General features: G+C 41.1%; 1 long non-coding RNA gene across 4 annotated transcripts in view; it reads left to right on the top strand.

Annotated features, from left to right (window-relative positions):
* LOC145506221 (uncharacterized) overlaps nt 1-26042 on the top strand; it is a 527653-nt gene that overhangs the window by 456259 nt on the left and 45352 nt on the right. For all 4 annotated transcript variants that reach the window (XR_014053639.1, XR_014053635.1, XR_014053637.1 and 1 more), the window contains 2 exons: nt 19561-19631; nt 21756-22011. This is a non-coding gene — a long non-coding RNA (uncharacterized LOC145506221). The remainder of the gene's footprint in view (nt 1-19560; nt 19632-21755; nt 22012-26042) is intronic.

Here is a 26042-nt window from a genome sequence, read left to right as displayed (position 1 = left end):
TGTGAAAATTGGACCATAAAGAAGCCTGAGCACCAAATAATTGAATTGTGGTGCTGGAGAAGACTTTTGAGAGTTCCTTGGACTGCAAGGGGATCAAACCAGTCAATCCTAAAGGAAATCAACCCTGAATATTCATTGGAAGGACTGATGCTGAAGCTGAAGCTTCAATTCTTTGGCCACCTGATGCAAAGAGAGGACTCATTGGAAAAGACCCTGATGCTGGGAAAGATTGAGAGCAGGAGGAGAAGGGGACGACAGAGGATGAGATGATAGGATGACATCACCAATTCAATGGACATGAATTTGAGGAAAGTCTGGGAGATAGATGAAGACAGAGGAGTCTGGTGTGCTGCAGTCCATGGGATCACAAAGAGTCAGACAAGACTTGGCAACTGAACAACAATCACAACCAATGTCTTCACATTGTTTTTATAAAAATGTCTGTTTTGAGTTTATAATTGTTGTCTATAGGAGGATCATTCCCACACCGGTCACTCTACCGTTAGGTTTTCTAAACTGGAACTTTTCTCTTTTTTTAAGGTTATACTCTTTATGTTTAGTCTTCAACAGTTTCACTAAGACATGACTAGGTGTGAGTTTTTAGAGTTATTCTGCTTAGCGTTTGCTAAGATTTTTAACTGATGTAGGTCAATGTCTTTCATCAATTTTTGAACATTTTTGGGCATCATCTCTTCTTAATGAGTTACTTATCCATTTTTTCTTGTTGTTGTGTTAATTCTCTCTTTTCTTTCCTTGTGAAACTTCAATTAATGTATGTCAGAAAGTTTGGTATCACCACATAGACCTTGGATAGTCTCTTCTTTTTCTTTTTGTACATCAGTTTTGATAATGTTAGTTGATCTATATTCAAGACAATGAGTTTTGAAATTATGCTGTGTCCAGTTTCCTAATTAGCCACTGAATAAACTTTTTCTTTCTGATACTACATTTTTTTTAATTTCTAGCATTTACATGTATTTGTTTTTTAATGGTTTCCATCTTTTTGCTGTATTTCATCAACTGTTTCCATATGTTGAATGCCATTTCCACTAGATTCTTTATAATATTTATTATAACATTTTGAAGTGCCTGTGATAATTCCAACATGCCATCTGTGGGCTTGTTTCTGTTGACTATTTATTCTTTTAAACAGATCACTTCTCACTTTGGATGTTTCAAAATTCTGGACTTTATAATGGGGATTGAGATTTAAAGGACAGTAAAGACTGAAGTAATATTATTTACTACCCTCTGCCCCTGAATCAAGACATTTTTCTGTCAAGCCTCGAGCATTGACAACTAAAGCAGTATAACCTGGTTAATTTCAGCTGTCTCTGCTTTGCTCAAGCTTTAGTAAGATTTAGATCACTACTGACTCCAAATGTTTTGAAGGCTGAATCAGGAATTTCCCTTCACGAGGACTCGAATCTGAGCTCTGGCAAGATCTCAAGGCTCTCCTTCTCCTTTACAGCCAAACTACTTTCTGTACCCTGGCTGCTAGACTTTTTAATTGCTCAGAGTACTCCTGGTTATTTATTCACGCTCTTAGTTCTCTGACCCTTGGGAGATCTCTCTTCATCTTCCTGTCTCACCACCAAACTTCAGCAGCAATTGCTGGCATCCACCGAGAGCCTGAAGTGCCTCAGATGGACTTTTCTTGCGTGTCCCCAGTCCTCAGCACGGGTGCTTCTTGTAGGGAAGGCCCTGTGTGCCTTGCCCTGTCCCCAGCTGTACGTTCAGTTGCAGGAACTCTATGAGGAAACGGCGGGCTGAAGTGACTTGCTCTGAGGCCAGGTCTCCTGATGATTCTAATTCATTGCACCAGCCCTTGCTGAGTCACTAAGAGAGAATTTAGAGTTTGGACAGTTTCTTCTTACTCTAGTCTGTGGTAGTTTTCTCCCCTTTCTACACTATTCCCTCATACAGGACAGCAGTTTGGCTCAAATCTCTACCAGGAAGGGCTCAACACTTTTTGGATTTTATTCCTTTAGGTTTCTTTCCATCTTCAACTCCCTGATGATTTTAAACTGTGTTTTTGGAGTTTATGCCATGTATTGTCATTGGGGCTGGTCTCCTGTGACTTTTTACATGTTTCCTTGCAGCACAAGTCCAGTTCAATTTAATGTCCATTACAAAATAATTTAATAAATGCTTGTTTTAAATCCATAAAAGAGGAAGGTTAATTTTATAGAAATTCTTTATGGTCAGGGAACCTGTCTTTGAGAAATTCATGGCCTCATACAGAATTAAAAATTTATTTTGGTAGAGTGAGAGAAAGAGATGATAGGAACAGATTACTAAATCTTGTAAAAGAGACAATGATATTCTTTTTTAAAAGAAATATTTATACTTTATCTCATCAAGTAAGAATATGTGCTAAAACAGACATATACGTATGTATACATATACATGTGGAAAATTCTGAAAGAGATGGGAATACCAGACCGTCTGACCTGTCTCTTGAGAAACCTGTATGCAGATCAGGAAGCAACAGTTAGAACTGGACATGGAACCACAGACTGGTTACAAATAGGAAAAGGAGTACGTCAAGGCTGTATATTGTCACCCTGCTTATTTAACTTATATGCAGAGCACATCATGAGAAACGCTGGGCTGGAAGAAACACAAGCTGGAATCAAGATTGCTGGGAGAAATATCAATAACCTCAGATATGCGGATGACACCACCCTTATGGCAGAAAGTGAAGAAGAACTAAAGAGCCTCTTGATGAAAGTGAAAGAGGAGAGTGAAAAAGTTGGCTTAAAGTTCAACGTTCAGAAAACTAAGATCATGGCATCTGGTCCCATCACTTCATGGGAAATAGATGGGGAAACAATGGAAACAGTGTCAGACTTTATTTTTTTGGGCTCCAAAATCACTGCAGATGGTGACTGCAGCCATGAAATTAAAAGACGCTTACTCCTTGGAAGGAAGGTTATGGCCAACCTAGATAGCATATTTAAAAGCAGAGACATTACTTTGCCAACAAAAGTCCGTCTAGTCAAGGCTATGGTTTTTCCAGTGGTCATGTATGGATGTGAGAGTTGGATGGTGAAGAAAGCTGAGCGCCGCAGAATTGATGCTTTTGAACTGTGGTGTTGGAAAATACTTTTGAGAGTGCCTTGGACTGCAAGGAGATGCAATCAATCCATCCTAAAAGAGATCAATCCTGGGTGTTCATTGGAAGGACTGATGTTGAAGCTGAAACTCCGATACTTTGGCCACCTCATGCGAAGGGTTGACTCATTGGAAAAGACCCTAATGCTGGGTAGGATTGGGGGCAGGAGGAGAAGGGGACAACAGAGGATGAGATGGTTGGATGGCATCACTGACTCGATGGACATGGGTTTGGGTAGACTCTGGGAGTTGGTGGTGGACAGAGAGGCCTGGAGTGCTGCGATTCATGGGGTCGCAAAGAGTCGGACACAACTGAGCAACTGAACTGAACTGACATATACATTTATACATATATATTAAACTCTTTAAGAAGGAATTTTATACTTCATCCCACTTAATGTTAATACACACTCATTATTAGAAAATTAAAAGTCATAGAAATATGTAAAATAGAGTTCGAATTTCTTCTCCTCTTTAAAAATGATCACTGTGAACTTTTGTGTGTGTGTGTGTGTGTGTGTGTGTGTGTGTGTATATATATATATATATATATATATATATATGCATTTTTTTTTCTCCTCCTACTTTTGAATTATCTATAGGGGCTTCCCAGGTGGTGCTAGTGGTAAAGAACCTGCCTGCCAATGTAGGAGATGCAGGTTTGATCCCTGGGTGAGGGAAGATCCTTTGGAGAGGGCTTGGTAACCCACTCCATTCTTGCTGGAGAATCCCATGGACAGAGGACCCTGGTGGGCTATAGCTCATGGGATTGCAGAGTTGGACATGACTGAAGTCACTTAGCATGCAATACACAGAACTATTTAGACCTTTTTTAAAAATAGAAATTGCATTAATAGTTGTACAACACAGTGTGTTTTAGTTGACATACATGGACAGGATGTCATTCCATTATGCATTTTCCTAACCAACATTTTCTCCAGAAAGTATCCCTAACTATGGTGCATTAAGAAAAATTGAAATAATAAAGAATTAATCTCCAAAATATACAGGCAACTCATGCAGCTCAATACCAGAAAAATAAACAACGCAATCAAAAAATGGCCCAAAGAACTAAACAGACATTTCTCCAAAGAGGACATACAGATGGCTAACAAACACACGAAAAGGTGCTAAACATCACTCATTATCAGAGAAATGAAAATCAAAACCACAATGAGGTACCATCTCACGCCAATCAGAATCAGTGCCATCAAAAAGTCTACAAACAATAAATGCTGGAGAGGGTGCAGAGAAAAGGGAACCCTCTTAAACTGTTGGTGGGAATACAAACTAGTACAGCCACTATGGAGAATAATGTGGAGATTCCTTAAAAAACTGGAAATAAAACTGCCATACGACCCACTGATGGGCATACACACTGAGGAAACCAGAATTGAAAGAGACACATGTACCGCAACGTTCATTACAACACTGTTTACAGTAGCTAGGACATGGAAGAAACCTAGATGTCATCGGCAGAGGAATGGATAAAAAAGCTGCAGTACATATACACAATGGAATATTACTCAGCTATAAAAAAACCAGCACATTTGAGTCATTTCTAATGAGGTGGATGAAACTGGAGCCTATTATACAGAGTGAAGTAAGCCAGAAAGAGAAACACCAATACAGTATATTAACACATATATATATGGAATTTAGAAAGATGATAATGATGTCCCTATATGCAAGACAGCAAAAGAGACACAGATGTAAAGAACAGACTTTTGGCCACGTCAGAGAAGGTGAGGGTGGGACAATATGAGAGAACATCAAAATGTGTGTATTACCATATGTAAAATAGATGACCAGTGCAAATTCTATGCGTGAAACGGCACCCAGAGCTGGTGCTCTGGGACAACCCTGAGGGATGCGGTGGGGAGAGAGGTGGGAGGGGGGTTCAGGATGGGGGACACATGTACCCCCATGGCTGATTCATGTTGATGTGTCACAAAAACCACCACAATATGTAAAGTAATTAGCCTCCAATTAAAATAAATTAATTAATTTAAAAAAAGAAGTATTACCAAGGGGAAAAAAGAAATTACATTAATAATTATACAACACAGTATGTTTTAGTTGACATACATGGAGAGAATGTCATTCCATTATGCATTTTCCTACCCAATTATTTTCTCCAGAAATCATCCCTAACTATGGTGCATTAAGCAAAATTGAAATCATCAATTTTTACTTTATTTTTTTCCAGAATATCAGTTAAGCTCACCCAACTCTGTTCCCTGTGGTTACGGTTTGTCCCATGTTTCTCAGATGTCTTATAGCCTGCACTAGCTATGCATTTCCTTCCACCCGGATACCACACTGGGGAAAATTGTTAGCAATGACACTGCCTCCCATACCAGGATTTGTCTGAGCTCCACCTGCCATTGGTGAACTGAAGGGGTTCTCATTGCCAACTGGGCAACAAGAGATTCAGTTCTAAAATCCTGTCTTAGCGTTTGCTTTCTTAGACCATACGTGGCAGGATTGCTTGCAATAAGTTAGGTTTCTTGGGAGTAAATTCTGTGATGAAGCTTGGCATGCAGGGTATTTATTACATAGAGCTCTGGGGAGAAGAGGGAGCAGGGGTGATGGGGCAGACACTGACCTGGCTCAGGATCAACAGTGCCTTCCACAGTGGTTTTATTTCCATGGTGACTATGGCTCCCTGATGACCTAGTGCACTGTCCTAAGTTGAAGCAACAGGTACCCTGAAAAACGGCATGAAATAAACTACACAGAAACAACAGGGTACATCATGCATAATCCTTTCCCTTTTTTAAAACCATTTTTTTGAACCTTCTCATAACCATCAAAGGTAAAACGTGAGTGTGCTATTTTTTGTATAATTACTAATTCATGATTTCATATATGTAAGATCCATTTCAGACCTTTCCAGTCATTTCTAGCGATGCTTAAACTGTTCCACAAATTAGCCCATGAGAATGAGAACTGCTCTCATTGTTTCCACTCTCTCTTTGCTTTGACCTCTGTGATCTTTGACAGCTTTCTTGCTTTTAAGCACAAGATGTCACAGCTTTATTCAACATATTTTTTTCCACTCAGACCTGAAATCAATGTTTCCCGAGAAGCAAAATAAAGTTCCAAGACCAGAATTGAAGCCCCAGAGGTGGTCATTGCTACTCATTTCTTGCTGCTTCTGGAACTTCTCAGTGGACAGGCACTTACATAATATGTATATTTTAAAAAGATAAATAAATGTAGGTAGGTGTCATTGTCAGCTCAGGCTGCGGTAACAAATAGCATAGGCTAGATGGTTTAAGCAACATTTATTTCTCAGTTCTGGAGTATGGGAGGCCCCAGGTCAAGGTGCCAGCAGATTTGGTGTCTGGTGCGAGCCCACCTCCTGGCTTGTCGGTGCCCACCATGTTTAATCATCACATGAAAAGCAAAGACGTCATTTCTTTCCTGTCTCTTCTTATGAGGGCTCCCTCTTAGGACCTACTGACCTCGCCAGAGCTCCACCTTTACACCTTTAAATATAACACACTGGAGATTAGAGTTTCAACATGAATTTGAGGGGGGGGAGATAACAAATATTCAGTCCATAATTAAAGTGTATTTTTTAGCAAAAAAAAAATTGCATATCCCAAATGATTTTTCTATTTCCAATGTTGGTTACAGTGTGTTAATTTATTTGTTTTTATACTTTTCTTCCCATATTTTCTTATATTAAAAATCTTGGTGACTTGATGTGTACATAATTGCTTATTTGATTTATCCTATAACATACACAGGCAGTAATTTCAAAATAACAACGGCAATATCATTAACAATAAAACTATTGATTGAGGCTTGAAATGTGCTTGTGGTGGTTTTTATCCTTAAGATGTATCTCCTTAGAGATGGACAGTAAACATACTGCATTTTAAAGTTACTTGAAGTAATTCTATGTGTGTTTATGTAAACAATTTGTTATGGAATTAGATTCTTATTTTCAATTTTAGAAAGTGCTTAGCTTTGTATTTCTGAAATAATTATACATATGGCTTATGTAAGATACAGTGGAAGTGACAAATAGATTCAAGGGATTAGACCTGATAGAGTGCCTGAAGCACTATGGACAGAGGTTCCTGACATTGTACAGGAGGCAGTGATCAAGACCATCCCCAAGAAAAAGAAATGCAAAAAGGCAAAATGGCTGTTTGAGGAGGCCTTACAAATAGCTGAGAAAAGAAGAGAAGCTAAAGGCACAGGAGAAAAGGAAAGATATACCCATCTGAATGCAGAGTTCCAAAGAATAGCAAGGAGCGATAAGAAAGCCTTCCTCAGTGATCAATGCAAAGAAATAGAGGAAAACAATAAAATGGGAAAGACTAGAAGTTTCTTCAGGAAAATTAGAGATACCAAGGGATCATTTCATGCAAAGATGGGCACAATAAAGGAGAGAAATGGCATAGACCTAACAGAAGCAGAAGATATTAAGAAGAGGTGGCAAGAATACACAGAAGAACTGTACAAAAAAGGTCTTCATGACCCAGATAATCATGATGGTGTGATCACTCACCTAGAGCCAGACATCCTGGAATGTGAAGTCAAGTGGGCCTTAAGAAGCATCACTACGAACAAAGCTAGTGGAAGAGATGGAATTCCAGCTGAGCTATTTCAAATCCTAAAAGATGATGCTGTGAAAGTGCTGTACTCAATATGCCAGCAAATTTGGAAAACTCAGCAGTGGCCACAGGACTGGAAAAGGTCAGTTTTCCTTCCAGTCCCAAAGAAGGGCAATGCCAAAGAATGTTCAGCCTACTGGAAAACTACACTCATTTCCCATGCCAGCAAAGTCATGCTCAAAATCCTCCAAGCTAGGCTTCAATAGTACATGAACCAAGAATTTCCAGATGTACAAGCTGGATTTAGAAAAGGCAGAGGAACCAGAGATTAAATTGCCAATATCCATTGTATCATAGAAAAAGCAAGAGAATCCCTGAAAAACATCTACTTCTGCTTCATTGACTATGCTAAATCTTTTGACTGTGTGGATCACAACCAGCTGTGGAAAATTCTTAAAGAGATGGGAATACCAGACTAACTGACCTGCCTCCTAAGAAACTTGTATGCAGGTCAAGAAGCAACAGCTGGAACTGAACATGGAACAGCAGCCTGGTTCAAAATTGGGAAAGGAGTGCATCAATTCTGTATATTGTTGCCTTATTTATTTAACTTATATGCAGAGTACATCATGCAAAATGCCAGGCTGAATGAATCACAAGCTGGAATCAAGATTGCCAGGAGAACTATCAATAAACTCATAAATATGCAGATGACACCACCCTTATGGAAGAAAGCAACAAGGAACTAAAGAGCCTCTTGATGAAGGTGAAAGAGGAGAGTGAAGAAGCTGGCTTAAAACTCAACATATAAAAAACTAAGATCAAGTCATCGAATCCCATCACTTCATGGCATATAGATGAGAAAACAATGGAAACAGTGACAGAATTTAGTTTATTTTCTTGGGCTCCAAAATCGCTGCAGACAGTGACTGTAGTCATGAAATTAAAAGACACTTGCTCCTTGGAAGAAAAGCTATGACAAACCTACACAATGTACTAAAAAGCAGAGACATTACTCTGTCGACCAAGGTCTGTCTAGTCAAAGCTATGTTTTTTCCAGTACTCATTCATGTATGGATGTGAGTTGGACCATAAAGAAGGCTGAACTTTGAAGAATTGATGTTTTTGAACTGTGGTGTTGGAGAAGACTCTTGAGAGTCCCTTGGACTGCAAGGAGATCAAACCAGTCAATCCTAAGGGAAATCAACTCTGAATATTCATTGGAAGGACTGATGCTGAAACTGAAGCTTCGATACTTTGGCTATTTGAAGCGAAGAGCTGACTAATTGGAGAAGACCCTGATGCTGAGAAAGACTGAAGGCAGGAGGAGAAGGAGATGACAGTGGAAGAGGCATTGGATGACATCATTGACTCAATGAACTTGATGAGTCTAAGCAAGTTCCGGAAGATGGTGAAGGACAAGGAGCCTGGTGTGCCGCAGTTCATGGGGTCACAAAGAGTCAAACAACAACAAAGGCTTTTGTAGGGTTCTCAAGTTTATACATATACAGACATTCAGTTCCTATTTCTGGTTCTTGACCCACAGTTACCATTTTTAAATACCTTTTGGTTTGTCTTTATATTGCTTCATGAGGGTAAATTTATATCTTTATTCCCGATTTGAAAGCATTTTTTTAAATTTGAAAAGTAGAAGGACTTTCACACACAATCATGTAGTTGCATGTCCTGGTTCTGTAGTGAGACAGCTGTACCATACAGGAGATTGCTTCCTTTTTGCTAATAGAGACTCAGAGGCTAGGACTTCTAGTTACAAAAATCAGTTATTACAAATCTTCAAGGAGACATACTGGAATATTCTAATAAAAATAGGATATGAACTCATTCATATAGTGCTTTTCAGAATATATAGCAATTTCACTATGAATTAATTAATTGATTTTCACAATAATGTTATGACTTTATTCCCATTTTACAAATCAGAAATTGAAGCCTAGGGACAGAAATGCTTTGTTCGAGGACTTGCAGTTACTTGTCAGCTAATTACTGATGGAGATCAGGGAAGAATTCAAGCCATCTGCCTCCAGCTCCACGTTGTAATGACACTGCTTCTCAGATTACTTGCAAATACACATGGAACCCTTGTGTCTTAAGCCGTGTCTCTGGAGTTGTACGTCACTCCAAGTAAATTTTTGAAGTAGGAAAACTTCTACTCCCTTTTTGAAGATTCACAGTACAAAATAACATTAAATAAAGTCTTTGAAAATTTCTGCACTTTTTGAAATCTGTGTAATGTTGTATTTTAAATGTTTCCCAATTTTATGGACCATAGAACACCCCCCATACCTCCTAACTCGACTAAGCCTGAAAAGGTGTCAAAACTGTAAGACTTGTAAAGTTGTGGGTAAGTGAACTTCATGGCAGCTTCAACAAGCAGCTAATTTTTTGACATAAACCATGCTTGAGAATTACATTTGGTTTAGATGGATGTCTATGATGTGTCATGTCAGAAGCCAAATTTTGAACATCAACTGTGTTGTAATTTGATCCAGTCAATCCTTTAGCAACTTAATCAGGCCCCCCCCCTTTTTAAAGACATTTACTCGTAATATTTTCCTCATAGAAAACTTCACCCATATTTAGTTAACAGACTAACAGGAGAATCTACAGCAGCTTAGAGGTGCTTCTTTGTGTTCCTAGCAACGGGGAAACCATGGCACAGCAGGGCCTCAGCAGGAACTGTCTGCCTTTTCTCATCTTTGATGAGGTAAGTTGATCCTAGAGATAAATGAGCCTGAGATGTAAAGAAGGATTTACCCCTGGAATATGTGCTCTGCACTAAAACAGTGGTAAGTGAGGATGTAAGCAGAACAGAACACATGGAAATAGAAAGTCTCGGATATTTAGGAAATTTATGTACAGAGTAATAAAGAATGAATACTTCAGTTCCTTTAATCCAATTTTCTGTTGTTGGGCGGGGCTGTGTTCCTTCTCTGTTGTTTGACCTGAGGCCAAAAGGTCCCATGCAAGCATGCTGCACTGAGTGCCCCCGACCCTGGAGCAGGCCACCGTCAGCCCACGCCTCTGCTGGAGGCTCCTGGACACTCACGGGCAAGTCTGGGTCAGTCTCTTTTGGGGTCACTGCTCCTTTCTCCTGGGTCCTGGTGTGCACAAGGAAATTTGTGCACATCAGTAGAAAATTGGATTAAAGATTTACTGAGCATGGCCCCACCCATCAGAACAAGACCCACTTTCCCCCTCAGTCAGTCTCTCCCATCCTGAAGCTTCCATAAGCTTGTCCTTATCCTTAAGAAGGCCAACAGAACAACAACCACAGCCACAGAAAACTAATCAAACTGATCACGTGGACCACAACCTTGTCTAACTCAATGAAACTATGAGCCATGCTTTGTAGGGCCACCCAAGACGGATGGACCATAGTGGAAATTTCTGACAATACATAGTCCACTGGAGAAGGGAATGGCAAACCACTTCAGCCTTGAGAACCCTATGAAGAGTATGAAAAGGCAAAAAGATAGGACACTGAAAGTGAACTCCCCAGGTCGGTAGGTGCCCAATATGCTCCTGGAGATCAGTGGAGAAATAACTCCAGAAAGAATGAAGGGATGGAGACAAAGCAAAAACAATACCCAGTTGTGGCTGTGGCTGGTGATGGAAGTAAAGTTTCATACTATAAAGAGAAATATTGCGTAGGAACCTGGAATGTTAGGTCCATGAATCAAAGCAAATTGGAAGTGGTCAAACAGGAGACGGCAAGAGTGAACATCGAATTTTAGGAATCAGCGAACTAAAATGGACTGGAATGGGTGAATTTAACTCAGATGACCATTATATCTACTACTGTGGGCAAGAATTCCTTAGAAGAAATGGAGTAGCTATCATAATCAACAAAAGAAATGCAGTATTGGATGCAATCTCAAAAACGACAGAATGATCTCTGTTTTTTTCCAAGGCAAACCATTCAATATTACAGTAATCCAAGTCTATGCCCCGACCAGTAATGCTGAAGAAGCTAAAGTTGAACGGTTCTATGAAGACCTACAATACCTTCTAGAACTAACACCCAAAAAAGATGTCCTTTTCATTATAGGGAACTGGAATGCAATAGTAAAAAGTTAAGAGATACCTGGAGTAACAGGCAAATTTGGCCTTGGAGTTCAAAACAAAGCAGGTCAAATGCTAACAGAGTTTTGCCAAGAGAACGCACTGGTCATAGCAAACACCCTCTTCCAAACTCAAGAGAAGACTCTACACATGGACACCACCAGATGGTCAATACTGAAATCAGATTGATTATATTCTTTGCAGTCAAAGATGGAGAAGCTCTATACAGTCAGCAAAAACAAAACTGGGAGCTGACTGTGGCTCAGAATGTGAACTCCTTATTGCCAAATTCAGACTAAAATTGAAGACAGTAGGGAAAACCACTAGACAATCCAGATATGACCTAAATCAAATCCCTTATGATTATACAGTGGAAGTGAGAAATAGATTCAAGGGACTAGATTTGGTAGACAGTGCCTTTATGAACTATGGACGTAGGTTCGTGACATTGTACAGGAGGCAGGGATCAGGACCATCCCTAAGAGAAAGAAATGCAAAAAGGCAAAATGATTGTCTGAGGAGGTCTTATAAATAGCTGAGAAAAGAAGAGAAGCTAAAGACAAAGGAGAAAAGGAAAGATATACCCATTTGAAGCAGAGTTCCACAGAATAGCAAGGAGAGATAAGAAAGCCTTTCTCAGTGATCAATGCAAATAAATAGAGGAAAACAATAGAATGGGAAAGACTAGAGATCTCTTCAAGCAAATTAGAGATACCAAGGGAACATTTCATGCAAAAATTGTCACAATAAAGGACAGAAATGTTATAGACCTAAGAGAAGTAGAAGATATTAAGAAGAGGTGGCAAGAATATGCAGAACTATACAAACAAGATCTTCACGACCCAGATAATCATGATGGTGTGATCACTCACCTAGAGCCAGACGTCCTGGAATGAGAAGTCAAGTGGACCTTAGGAAGCATCACTACAAACAAAGCTAGTGGAAGTGATGGAATTTCAGTCGAGCTATTTCAAATCCTAAAAGATGATGCTGTGAAAGTGCTGCACTCAATACGCCAGCAAATTTGGAAAACTCAGCAGTGTCCACAGGACTGGAAAAGTCAGTTTTCATTCCAATCCCAAAGAAGGGCAATGCCAAAGAATGTGCAAACTACTGCACAATTGCAGTCATCTCACACGCTAGCAAAGGAATGCTCAAAATTCTCCAAGCCAGGCTTCAGCAGTAGGTGAACCATGAACTTCCAAATGTTCAAGATGGATTTAGAAAAGGCAGAGGAACCAGAGATCGAATTGCCAACACTCGTTGAGTCATGGAAAAAGCAAGAGAGTTCCAGAAAAACATCTATTTCTGCTTTATTGACTATGCCAAAGCCTTTGACTGTGTGGATCACAATAAACTGTGGAAAATTCTGAAAGAGATGGGAATATCAGGCCACCTGACCTGCCTCCTGAGAAACCTGTATGCAGATCAAGAAGCGACAGTTAGAACTGGACATGGAACAGTAGACTGGTTCCAAATTGGGAAAGGAGTACATCAAGGCTATATATTGTCACCCTGCTTATTTAACTTACATGCAGAGTACATCATGAGAAATTCCAGGCTGGATGAAGCACAAGCTGGAATCAAGATTGCTGGGAGAAATATCGATAACCTCAGATATGCAGATGACACCACCCCTATGGCAGAAAGTGAAGAACTAAAGAGCCTCTTGATGAAAGTGAAAGAGGAGAGTGGAAAAGTTGGCTTAAAACTCAATGTTCGGAAAACTAAGATCATGACATCTGGTCCCATCACTTCATGGCAAATAGATGGGGAAACAGTGGAAACAGTGTGAGACTTTGTTTTTTTAGGCTCCAAAAACACTGCAGATGGTGACTGCAGCCATGAAATTAAAAGATGCTTGCTCCTTCGAAGAAAAGCTATGAACAACCTAGACGGCATATTAAAAAGCAGAGACATTACTTTGACAACAAAATTCTGTCTAGTCAAAGATATGGTTTATCCAGTAGTAATGTATGGATGTGAGAGTTGGACTGCAAAGAAAGCTGAGCACCAAAGAATTGATGCTTTTGAACTGTGGTGTTGGAGAAGACTCTTGAAAGTCCCTTGGACTGCAAGGAGATCCAACCAGTCCATCCTAAAGGAAATCAGTCCTGAATATTTATTGGAAGGACTGATGCTGAAGCTGAAACTCCAATCCTTTGGCCACCTGATGAGATGAACTGACTCATTTGAATAGACTCTAATGCTGGGAAAGATTGAAAGTGGGAGAAGGGGACGACAGAGGATGGGATGGTTGGATGGCATTACTGGGTAGATGGGCATGAGTTTGAGTAAGCTCCAGGAGTTGGTGATGGACAGGGAAGCCTGGTGTGCTACAGTCCATGGGGTTGCAAATAGTCGGACACGACTAAGCGACAACTGAACTACAGTTCCTTGAGATAACAGGATATTCTTTATTGTCTCAAATTTTTTGTAATTTTTATTATGAGTATTTCAGGTCAACTGACCTGGTTTTTAAGAATAGAGAGAATGCTATTTTTAAAAAAGAAGAGACATTTTAAAAATTGGATTTTTCTCTCCATTCTTAATTTCTGAAAAATTTCCTTGAGAATTTAAATTATTCTTTAAATTTTTTTTATTTTTTTTAAGTAGGGAAAAACCTCCGGGAATTTGTATGGCCCTCTGGGGGATAAACTGAAAACACTGTTTTCCTGCATGAATTCTTAAATACAGTGTGGAGTTAATTGTAGGATGGATTTTTTTTCCCTAAGGTAATGCTAACTCACTCATTCATCAAGGACTACAAAATAACTGCGTATTAAATACTCTGGAATCTAATAGGGTCTGTGGGGAATGAAACCCAAGTGTAGAGAATTCAAGGTTTATGGTCTCTGCTGTCAATTCGGTGGCGTTCTAGTGGGATAACAAGTCACACAACTGTGATAAGATTATTATTAATACAAGAAGAACTATGAATTTATTCATTGTGATGAAGCCCTAGGTAGATTTTGGACAACTGTAGGAATTTTCGAGAGAGAGATACATGCCTGGAGGAGTATAGTATAGACAGTTTTTGTGGTAAGTGTGATAGTTGAGTCGAGCAGTGAACAAGGAACCCTCGGGGCCACAAGAAGAGAGGGCACTTCCTGAGCAGGTGGGCAGTGTTAGCAGAGGCAGGAGAAGTAGACCCTGCTTGATCCAGGAGATGAGGAGTAACAGAGTCCACGTGTAGGGCGCCTGGAGGGAAGTTCTACAGAAAAAACTGACGTACTTGTGGATGTACCAAGAAGGACACATTTCCTTTGTGTAGTACTTGTGCTCAGAATGTTTAAACTGAGTCTAACAATTCAAATTATAGCACTTTCTGGAAAACCATTGGCCTGGACTCTTTAAATTTGCCAACATCATGAACTTCAAAGAAGGCTAAGAAACTGTCCCAGGTTAAAGGTGATTGAAAAGATGTGACCTGTTAATTTAATGCGTGACCATAGGTTGTAGCCCAGAGAGAAAAAGTAAATTAAAAAAACAAAGGACATTATTGGTATAATTGGGAAAATTTGAAAATGAACCATGCATTAGATGATGGTGTTGTATTAATGTTGTATTTCCTGAGTGAGATAATTGTGTTATTATATAGGAGAATGCCTTCATTCTTAGGGATGAAGTCTTATGCCATCTGCAACTAAATTCTCAAATGGGCCAGCAAATGTGTGCACATTCACACACACACACACACACACACACACAAGAAACAAATACAACAAAATCTTAACACTGAGGAATCCAGACAAAGAGCATATGGGTGTTTCCTCTTACTATTTTTGCAACTTTTCTGTAGATTTCAAAATTTTCAAAATAAAAAGGGAGAGGAAAATAGATTTTCTGTGAACATTTGGATGTTCATAACTATTCACTTGATACTCATTGATCATTTGTTAGTAAATGACCTCAGGGCTATATCACTGAGTTTGTGGTGACTATTTTTGTTGAAGCATTTGCTTTATGATCATCATTAACATTTTTTAATGTGGTGTGATTGTATTACAGTCCTGAAAATAACTGGAAAAAATGTGCCATTTTTTTTCCCCCTTGAGTGGTAGCCTTGTGTGACATAGCAGACTTTAGAAATGATCCTAATCCTCCATTATGAAACATTATAAAACATCTTCTTATAAGCATTTCACTTTAAGTGTTCACAAAATAGTGTAGATTGATTCATTGTGAAATAAATAATTCAGTGTGTGCTCAGACACTCAGTCATGTCCAACTCTTTGCAACTCCATGGACTGTAACCTGCCAGACTCCTCTGTCCATGGGATTCTCCCAGCAAGAATACTGGACTGGGTTGCCATTCCCTTCTCCAGGGCATCTTCCCAACCCAGGGGTCGAACCTGCTTTTTAAGTCTCCTGTATTGACAGGTGGATTCTTTACCCCTAGCACAACCTGGGAAGCCCAATTTACCACGAGCACCACTTGGGAAGCCCAAATAATTCAATATAATTCAGTATCTTTTTTTTATATAGAGCTTCCCTGGTAGCTCAGCTGGTAAAGAATCTGCCCACAATGCAGGAGACCTGGGTTTGATCCCTGCGTTGGGAAGATCCACCGGAGGAGGGCGTGGTAACCCACTACAGTATCCTTGCCTAGAGAATCCCCATGGACATAGGAACATGGTGGGCTACCTACCACGGGATCACAAAGAGTCAAACACGACTGAGCAACTAAGCATAGCATATTTATTATAGATGTACTGTATGCCTGTAACTTGGCCAAGAATTCTTGCCTTCAGGGAACAGACACAGTAACCAATCATATATGCCTGGCCAGTTATCTCCAGGACACATCAGGCAATGAGAGATTGGTGATCTTCCTCTGCCCCAGGAATATTGACAAAGGTGGTGTGATTCTCTGATAACAGTGAGATATGGAGAAACACACTTGGATGAATTGCTTTGCAGTTAAAAATCTGAGCTGTTCCCAAGGAATTACTTCCTCCAGAAACTTCCAACAATGGATAATTCTCCTTATTTAGGGTTGCATGAAGCGCCTTTCCCTTTAGTCATTCCATCTGAAAAGCGTGGGCCATGCTAGTTCTTTGGTAACCTGGTCTCTGCTGGCATCTGGAAGGAGTCACTTTTTAAGAAGCTTTCCATCTACTAAGATGATTAATGGTACTTGCTCAAATGGCTAGAGATGTTTTCCTAGTGGGGTGTGTGGGCGAGTGCTGACTCATGCACCCTCTCACCTTGTGTCCCCATGGTGATCGGGAACAAACATTAGAGGATTGATCAGGTGAGTGTCAAGCTATACCCACGGAACACAACCAAGTTAAATGTTGCATAACCTAAAAACGTGGCTGAGGAAGTGCCACAGGCCAGATAATTCACCCCTTTTATGAGAGTTATCAGTTCATTTCATCTGGTTTTACCTTCCATGGTGTGGAGGAGGGTGGTTAGGATTAATAAAATTCATCTCCCCATTCCACAGGGTCCAAATGCTGCAGCCACAAAATTACAAAAGCCACAGTGTTGTGGTTGTGCAGTTACTAAGTTGTGTCTGACTGTTTTGTGATCCCACAGACTGCAGCCCTCCAGGCTCCTTTGTCCATGGCAAGAATACTGGAGTAGGTTGCCATTTCCTTCTCCAGGGTATCTTCCCAACCCAGGGATCGAACCTGAGTCTCCTGCATTGGCAGGTGGATTCTTTACCACTGAGCCACCTGGGAAGCCCAAAGAAACATTGGCACTGTTGTAAACAGAAATCACAGTTCACCTTACCGTGTATACCCAAAACCCAAAGAGATTTGATCAGAAGGTGGATACAGACTTCATCTCTTTAAAACATTCAGATCCCTGATATCCTCTAAGCTAGGATGCAGAGAAATACAAAACAAAATGGTAAAATAAGCAAGCCAGAAAACCACAATTGTGAGGAAAATTTTCATAGAATGGGATTTCAGGAGCTAAGAGGTGACCCCATAGACGATAGCCCACCAGGCTCCTCTGTCCATAGGATTTTCCAGGCAAGTATACTGGAGTGGGTTGCCATTTCCTACTTCAGGAGATCTTCCTGACTCAAGGATTGAACCCATGTCTCCTGCATTGGCAGGCAGATTCTTTACTTCCGAGCCACTAGGGAAGCCCTTTTTATCGGATATCACTCACAAAAGTGGAGAACAGACATGGAAAGTTGGGAAGGACAAAGTCTAAGGATTTAGGAAAATGATTTTAATATACACAATATTTATAAAATTATTAGGGAATTTAATTTTGGAATGAAGATACTGGGAACTTCAGGTTGAATAATTAAAATTGATTATTTTCAACTCACTTTTCATACTTATTGGAAATTTACAATGAAAGATATATGTATATATTTTAAAAGACATTCTAGAAACCAAGACTCCATTTCAATGTTAGATTTTGGAAAAGGAACAGCAAATTAAATCCAAAGATATAAAGGGAAGAAAATAATATGATACCATAGAAGATTAATGAAACAGAGGAAACACACAATTAATAAAAAGATTATTAGTATAGTCAAACTTGCTAGATTAAAAAGATTAATAAAATTGCTGAACACTTAGCGAATGTGTGTAATGCTGAAAGATTGAAAATCTCCTTTCACATCAGAAACAAGGCTGGCATGGTGTCACTACCTTGTCTCCCGGTATAGTGGAGGCCCCAAGCAACACATTAAGAAAAAGAAAACACTTTAATGCTAGCACAGTAGGAAACTGGCATTCTTTGCATAAGATATAATCATGAAATGAAAGTGAAAGTGTCACCCTCTCAGTCATTTCTGACTCTTTGGGACACCTTGGACTATAGTCCACCAGGCTCCTCTGTCCATGGAATTCTCCAGGCAAGAATACTGGAGTGGGTTGCCATTCCCTTCTCCAGGGGATCTTCCCAACTCCGGGATAAAACCTGAGTCTCCTGCATTGCAGGAGGATTCTTTACCATCTGAGCCACCAGAGAAGTCCAAGATATAATAAGGTTTTATACATAAATAGTATCAACGAAAGAGAGAATTTAGCAAGTTTGCTGATTATAACCAGTGTACAGAAATTGTTGTATTTGCATACACCAGTAACACCGTTAGAAATTAAACTTTAAGAACAAGGTACTATTTAAGGCAATGTAAAAACTCAAAATTCCTAATTCTAGGTGCAAGAACTCTATGTAGAACATTTTAAAATATGTTCTACAAGAACTCCATGTAAAACACTGTAAAACATGTTCAAAAAATTCAATATATTGAATTCATGGATTGTAAGACAATTCATCCTTGTAAAGGTGGCAATTTTAAGAAAATTGATTAATACCCTTCAGTCAAAATCCCAGTAGATGTTTGTTGTTTCGGGGATTTGGTTTGTTAGTGTGTGTGTGTGTGTGTGTGTGTAAATTGAAAAATAAGTTCTCGTTTCAAAGTTGGTAGTGAATTTTCTTACAAGTCTCATATATTTTCCCGTAGTATCTTGAACAATTTTTAAATCCCAAGCACTGCATCAACAGCACCTGGTGGGTCAGAGGGCCCATTCAAGTGTTCCCAGGTCTCTGTGTGCCCGGGCACTAGATGTTGTCGCTATTGTACCTAGTGCACTTCTGCCTTGTTCTAATGATTCAAGGATGGTTTAATTCTTTTCCAAATTAAAACGAAATCCATGCATGTGTTGTTGAATAGTTTTGCTTTAAAATTTATATAGGTCTATGGAGGAAAATTGTGCTTATTAATTTTATGAAACTAAGCTAAAACAAATGCATCATATTTACATACTAAGAGTCATTATTCTACTCTTTTCATTGGTGGCTGTTACAGGAAAAACTGAAAAATATGGCTTCTACCCACGTTCAAAAAGCAGACAGACCAAGAATCTACTGCTTTGTCTGGTAGGTACTGATTTTCTATTGTACCTGTCTGCCCTCTAGTGGTTATAGAGCAAAGTTCAAAGAAAAGTTCTGCAGGTCAGAATCAGGTGATTAATTTTTGAGAAACTTATTATTTTAATTTAGCCTGACTTTCTGTGTAATGTATTACTACATTTAGAATACATGGGACAGGTCAATAGTCTAGACACTGGCACACACTTGTTCAGTGCTGTTAAAGACAGTGTTGTCAGGTACTCAAGATTTTTATTACTGTTTAGTCGCTAAGTCATGTCCAACTCTTTTGTGACCCCAACTCTTTTGCGACCCGGTGGATTGTAGCCCACCAGGCCCCTCTGTCTATGCGATTTCCCAGGCAAGAATACTGGAGTGGGTTTCCATTTCCTTCTCCAGGAGATCTTCCCAACCCAGGGATCAAACCCATGTCTCCTGTAGATTGGCAGATGGATTCTTTACCACTGAGCTACCTTTTAGCTAAATCCTAAAAGACTCATGTCAAATAATTTATACATTGACAAAAATAATAAAAATGACAATGGAACCAAATCAAAATGATAATTATATATAAAATGTTTCAGTTCTTACACATTGAGCTAAGTGTTTTGTGTATATTACCTGATTTTATCTGCACAGCAGTCAGGTAGCAGGTCACCATTGTACAGAGGGAAACTTGGGCTTAATGTGACTAAGATCAAGTATGTGATATCACTCATAGGTGGAATCTAAAAAATAAAACCAGCTGGTGAATATAACAAAAAGGAAGCAGACTCACAGGAGAGGGGAAGGGGATGGGGCAAGATAGGGATAGGTGGTTAGGCGGCACAAACTGCTATGTATAAAATAAATAACAAAGATATATTGTACAATACAGGGAATGCTGCTGCTAAGTCGCTTCAGTCGTGTCTGACTCTGTGCGACCCCATAGACGGCAGCCCACCAGGCTCTGCCATCCCTGGGATTCTCCAGGCAAGAATACTGGAGTGGGTTGCCATTTCCTTCTCCAATGCATAAAAGTGAAAAGTGAAAGTGAAGTCCCTCAGTTGTGTCCAACTCTTAGCGACCCCAGGGACTGTAGCCTACCAGATTCCTCCGTCCATGGGATTTTCCAGGCAAGAGTACTGGAGTGGGGTGCCATTGCTTTCTCCAGGGAATATAGGCAGTATTTTAGAACGATAAATGGAATATATCCTTTAAAATTGTGAATCACTATGCTGTACACCTGTAATTTATAATATTGTATATGAACTATGTCTCAATTTTAAAAGTTAAAAGAGGTCAAATATAAATGATAATAATAGCTACAAGACTCTTGAGAGTCCCTTGGACTGCAAGGAGATCCCACCAGTCCATCCTTAAGCAAATCAGTCCTGAATATTCATTGGAAGGACTGAAGTTGAAGATGAAACTCCAATACTTTGGCCACCTGATGAGATGAACTGACTCATTTGAAAAAAAAAAATGCTGGAAAGATTGAAGGTGGGAGGAGAAGGGGACGACAGAGGATGAGATGATTGGATGGCATCACTGACTCAATGGACATGAGTTTGAGTAAACTGGGAGTTGGTGATGGACAAGGAAGCCTGGCATGCTGTCCATGGGGTCTCAAAGAACCGGACATGACTGAGTGACTGAACTGAAGTGAACTGAATAGCTAACATCTTTAAAGTAATGTTTAAGTGCCCCAAACCCTGTTAAGCGCTTAGTAGGCCTGTATTTGGCAGAAGAGACTCAGCACTGACCCAGGAGGGGCTCCCACCTCCAAGGTCCACCCTGATGCCAGACCACTAGGCTCAGAGGAGTGAAAAGTCCGGACAGCGGACTCAGTCTGCTGCAGGAGAACTCCAGTTCCGAGACCTCGCCTCGGCAGAGGCGGCCAAGCTGCAGGAACAGGGTGTCTTGCTCCCGTCTGGGTTCTGTGTCCAGTGGACAGAAGAGGACTCATGCCAGAGCCCTAGGTGCCAGGGGAGCAGTCGGGGGAGAGGGGAGGTCAGCTTCCTGGCCTCAGTGGACCAGCAAGGAGCAGAGGGAACAGGTGGGGTGGATGCGGGGAACCGACCACATGACACACAATGTCCTGTCTGTCCAGGCTCCGCAGAGCTATGTTATTTGTGCTTCTGTGTTTTGTAGATGAAGGGGAGAGGCCCCGCAGGTGAAATGATAGTCTGGAGGGTCAGGAGAGGAAGCGGGTCCCTCCTTTCTTCCAAAGCACCAGCCTGTCCCACGCTTGCTGATGTGACCGGGTGAGTCGGCATGCCTTCTAGGTTAGAATCATGTGGGAAGGGTACCCCCCAGTGGAAATGTTTTTCTTCATCCTTTTCTCAGGAAGAAACCCAGATCCAAAGAGAAGTGAACTGACGATGCTGCTCTTCTGTTCCCTCTTTGGGTGAGTTGGCTGCCAGGCTTGGGATAAATAGAAAATACAAATGCAGCTCTTCTGCTTGGGGTCTTGCAGGAAAAACAAATATGTTCACTTGCAAGCTTGCCAGGCAGATGGAGCTCGTGGTGTCACTGGCACAGTTGGCATGTTGGTAGGAATCAAGGGGTGTCATCTAGAGGGAATCAGAGGTGGTGGGGTGGTGGTGAGGGAAGTGGCAGAGTGGCAGATACCATTCCCCTCGGTCCAGTCGGGCTCACCTGGGCGCACCTGCCCTCCATGTGCTCAGCGGACTTGGTTCTCAGCTTCACAGCGTGGTGTGGATCCACACCAGGCCAGTGTGACCTCTCACCTCTGGAATAAGGACCCTGACAGAGGACCCATCGGGACTGAAAACAGAACTGCCGTATTTTGTGGCAACCTTTGAGGCAGTTATTTCTTGACTGTGCCTTAAGAAAATGCCCTTGACTCCTGTGGATATTCCTGGGCAGCGGGCAAGGGGTGAGGGATCCTGATTCTTGTCTCTTCTGAGGCACAGTTGCTTGTGTGTGTGTGTGTGTATGTCTGTATATGTGTGTGTATATATATATATATTTATATATATATGTATGTATATACACATATTTTTGCAAGGCTGGTTGAAAGCATTGGCCTTTGTTCTCATCCACGAGTACATTGGAAGCACTTTGGGAGCTTCTAAAAACTTCATAAGATAATGCTACACCTGTGGTGGCTGTAATTTAATGAATCATAATGGACAGAAAGGAAGAAAAGAAAGTGAAGTCGCTCAGTCGTGTCCAACTCTTTGCAACCCTATGGACTGTAGCCCACCAGGCTCCTCTGTCCGTGGGGATTCTCCAGGCAAGAATACTGAAGTGGGTTGCCGTTTCCTTCTCTAGGGGATCTTCCCGACCTAGAGAGTGAACCCGAGTCTCCCACATTGCAGGCAGACTCTCTACCCTCTGAATCACCAGGGAAGCCAGAGTGGGGCTCAAAAATGCACATTTTGAAAATTCTCTGGCATGAGTCTAAGCTCACCCTCACTGTGAATCATTAGCCTAAAATGGGTAGTACTGTGATATCTTCACGAGGAACTGAAGTCAGGCTTGGAGTTGTAATGACAACTTAAATAAGATTAAGTCATGAGTTAGTGAAGTCAGTTTCCTGAATTAGAAATAGCTCCTTTGGATTTTAGGACCTGGAGATTTAAAAGTGTCAGAATCAAGGATGTAATATTTGTAGGGAAATTATTTCCTGCCTTTGATAGATATCTTCCATTTTTCATGCACTGGAGAAGGAAACGGCAACCCACTCCAGTATTCTTGCCTGGAGAATCCCAGGGACCGCGGAGCCTGGTGGGCTGCCGTCTATAGGGTCGCACAGAGTCGGACACGACTGAAGCGACTTGGCGGCGGCAGCAGCAGCAGCAGCCATTTTTTTTAAGTGTGCCTATTAAAGAGCTAAAGTGCCCTCCAGTGGCTAAACTCTAAATTACATTTTAGTGAAAAGATTTATGTGAAAAAGGCGAGTAGAGGGGAAAGAATTCTTTGGAGTCCAGGGTTTTTAATTCACAATATTAGAAGCTGTGATTTGAAAAGATGTGGGTGCCATGAGATGCATCTTATATCTGAAATTTCCTGCCAAAATCGGTGTTAAGTTATTTCCACTCCCAAACTTCAGGGGCACTAGGGGTGTGTCTCACCGCTGGAGGTCCGTGTTTCACTTATCGTAATCTGGGCTGGCCTCCTTAGACGCACTTCCCACTGGAAGGCGCCAGGATTATATCTTCTGGGTTGACATAGAAGAATAGTCACATATTTTTGTAAGTCTTTGTTGATCATGAGGATCATGCATTAATTTAGCCAACAAATACTAGTCCAGGAGATCTTTTGTGCCAGCGCTGCTCTGGGCCTTGGGATTCCAGTGGTCCACTAGACGGAAGAGCCTCTGTCCTCAGGGATGTGTGTGAGGTGTGTGTGGAGAGAAGACCAACAAGACCCAAGTCACACCCCGCCCAGCTCACCGTTGCCCCTTGATAGTAAACGCCATCCTTGCAGACCATCTGATGTGCTTTGAGGGGCATACATGTGGGGGTGCTTTAGGATCTGGTGGACGTGTGGGCAACAGGATCATCAGGGAGAGGCTGAGGTGCCATTGGAGGGGAGCTATGAAGGAAGTCAGCTGAGTGGAAAATAGGGAAAGAGCAATCCATAGGGCAAGAGCAGAAGGGGAAGCGCTGAGTGTGTTTCCAGTGAGAGGACAGAAAGCAGGAAAGCCTACACGCAGTGAGGAATGGGGCGAATGGAACAAGAGAAGGCCGCTGCCAGCTGGCCTTATCTGCAGTGCTTGTTCCAAGCTAACGAGCCGACCATTGAAGTTTGTAATGAGCGAGACGCGGAGTGAGTCAATTGGATCTGCATATGTCAGTCCTGTGCTGTGGGGAGTATTGATTGAATGAGGCAAGAGGAGAAACCCACCAGCTAGGAAGCAATAGCAACAGCCCAGGTGAGAGACTGTTTGAACTCAGGCGGTAGACATGCAGATGCAGAAAGTGGACAGGTTCAAGTGCACAGATGTTTGGGGGGGGAATGGGCAGGTCTTTGACTTAGATGTGAGGGCTGAGGGAAGGAGAACAGAGGATGACTCTGGAGTATCTGTCTAGAGTCACTGGGTGGAAGGAAGCATAGTTTATTGTGATACCTAACCTAGAAGCAGAAATTGGGATGAAGTGGGAAAGCTCCTTTTGGGCTTGTGACCTTAGAGATGCACATGGCATATATGCTAGCCTGTCAAGAGGCAGCTGGCTCTAAGAATTCAGAGCTCTGGACAGAATTAGGAACCGGGCTGTACATCTGGCAATCATAATCGAGTCATTCAGTTCAGTTCAGTTCAGTTCTGTCACTCAGTTGTGTCTGACTCTTTGCGACCCCATGGACTGCAGCACGCCAGGCCTCCCTGTCCATCACCAACTCCCGGAGTTTACCCAAAGTCACGTCCATCGAGTCAGTGATGCCATCCAACTATCTCATCCTCTGTCGTCCCCTTCTCCTCCTGCCTTCAATCTTTCCCAGCATCAGGGTTTTTTCAAATGAGTCAGTTATTCGCATCAGGTGGCCAAAGTATTGGAGTTTCTGCTTCAACATCAGTCCTTCCAATGAACACCCAGGACTGATTTCCTTTAGGATGGACTGGTTGGATCTTCTTGCAGTCCAAGTGACTCTCAAGAGTCTTATCCAACACCACAGTTCAAAAGCATCAATTCTTTAGCGCTCAGCTTTCTTTATAGTCCAACTCTCACATCCATACATGACCACTGGAAAAACCATAGCCTTGACTAGATGGACCTATGTTGGCAAAGTAATGTCTCTGCTTTCTAATATGCTGTCTAGGTTGGTCATAACTTTCCTTCCAAGGAGTAAGCATCTTTTAATTTCATGGCTGCAGTCACCGTCTGCAGAGATTTTGGAGCCCCCAAAATAGCCCAAATCTAGTCATAGGCATTATTTAAAGCCATGAAAATGAATGAAATTATCAAGTAAGAGGTTAGAAAAACAGAAGGTGAACTGAAACTTGGGAAGTCTAAACATTCTAAGGTCAGATGGCTGCAGTGAAGTCATCAGAGCTGGCTGAGGTGAGACACAGAGAAAAGCAAAAGAGCAGGGAATAAAGGGGAGCGTTTCAAGGCATGAGTGGCAAAGTAGGTGAAATGGTGTTGAGTGTAAAATAAGAAAAGAACTTTAAAAACATCTACAGAATTTTGCAACGTGGAATTTTTTGAGAGCTTGACAACAGCAATTCAGCAAGAACAATGTGAGAGGAAGCCAGATTTAAACAGGTTGAAAAATGATTATGCAACATCATCAAGAAGAGATGTCAAATAGAAACTTCCAAGAGTTGTGCTGTAACAGGGGAGCAAAGAAATGGGTGGCAACCCGACATTCTTCAACTAATTTCTTCCCCCAAATGGGATTACAAAAGGATGTTTTCATACTTAATGGATCAATTGAGAAAGACAGCAATAGAATATTGATGACGTAGTA

This window comes from Giraffa tippelskirchi, chromosome 5 (assembly GCF_054371585.1).
Source record: "Giraffa tippelskirchi isolate mGirTip1 chromosome 5, T2T-mGirTip1v1.2.pri, whole genome shotgun sequence".
Lineage (NCBI taxonomy): Eukaryota > Metazoa > Chordata > Mammalia > Artiodactyla > Giraffidae > Giraffa > Giraffa tippelskirchi.
Note: the sequence above shows the minus strand (reverse complement) of the source record. Positions and strands in the feature narration are given on the sequence as shown.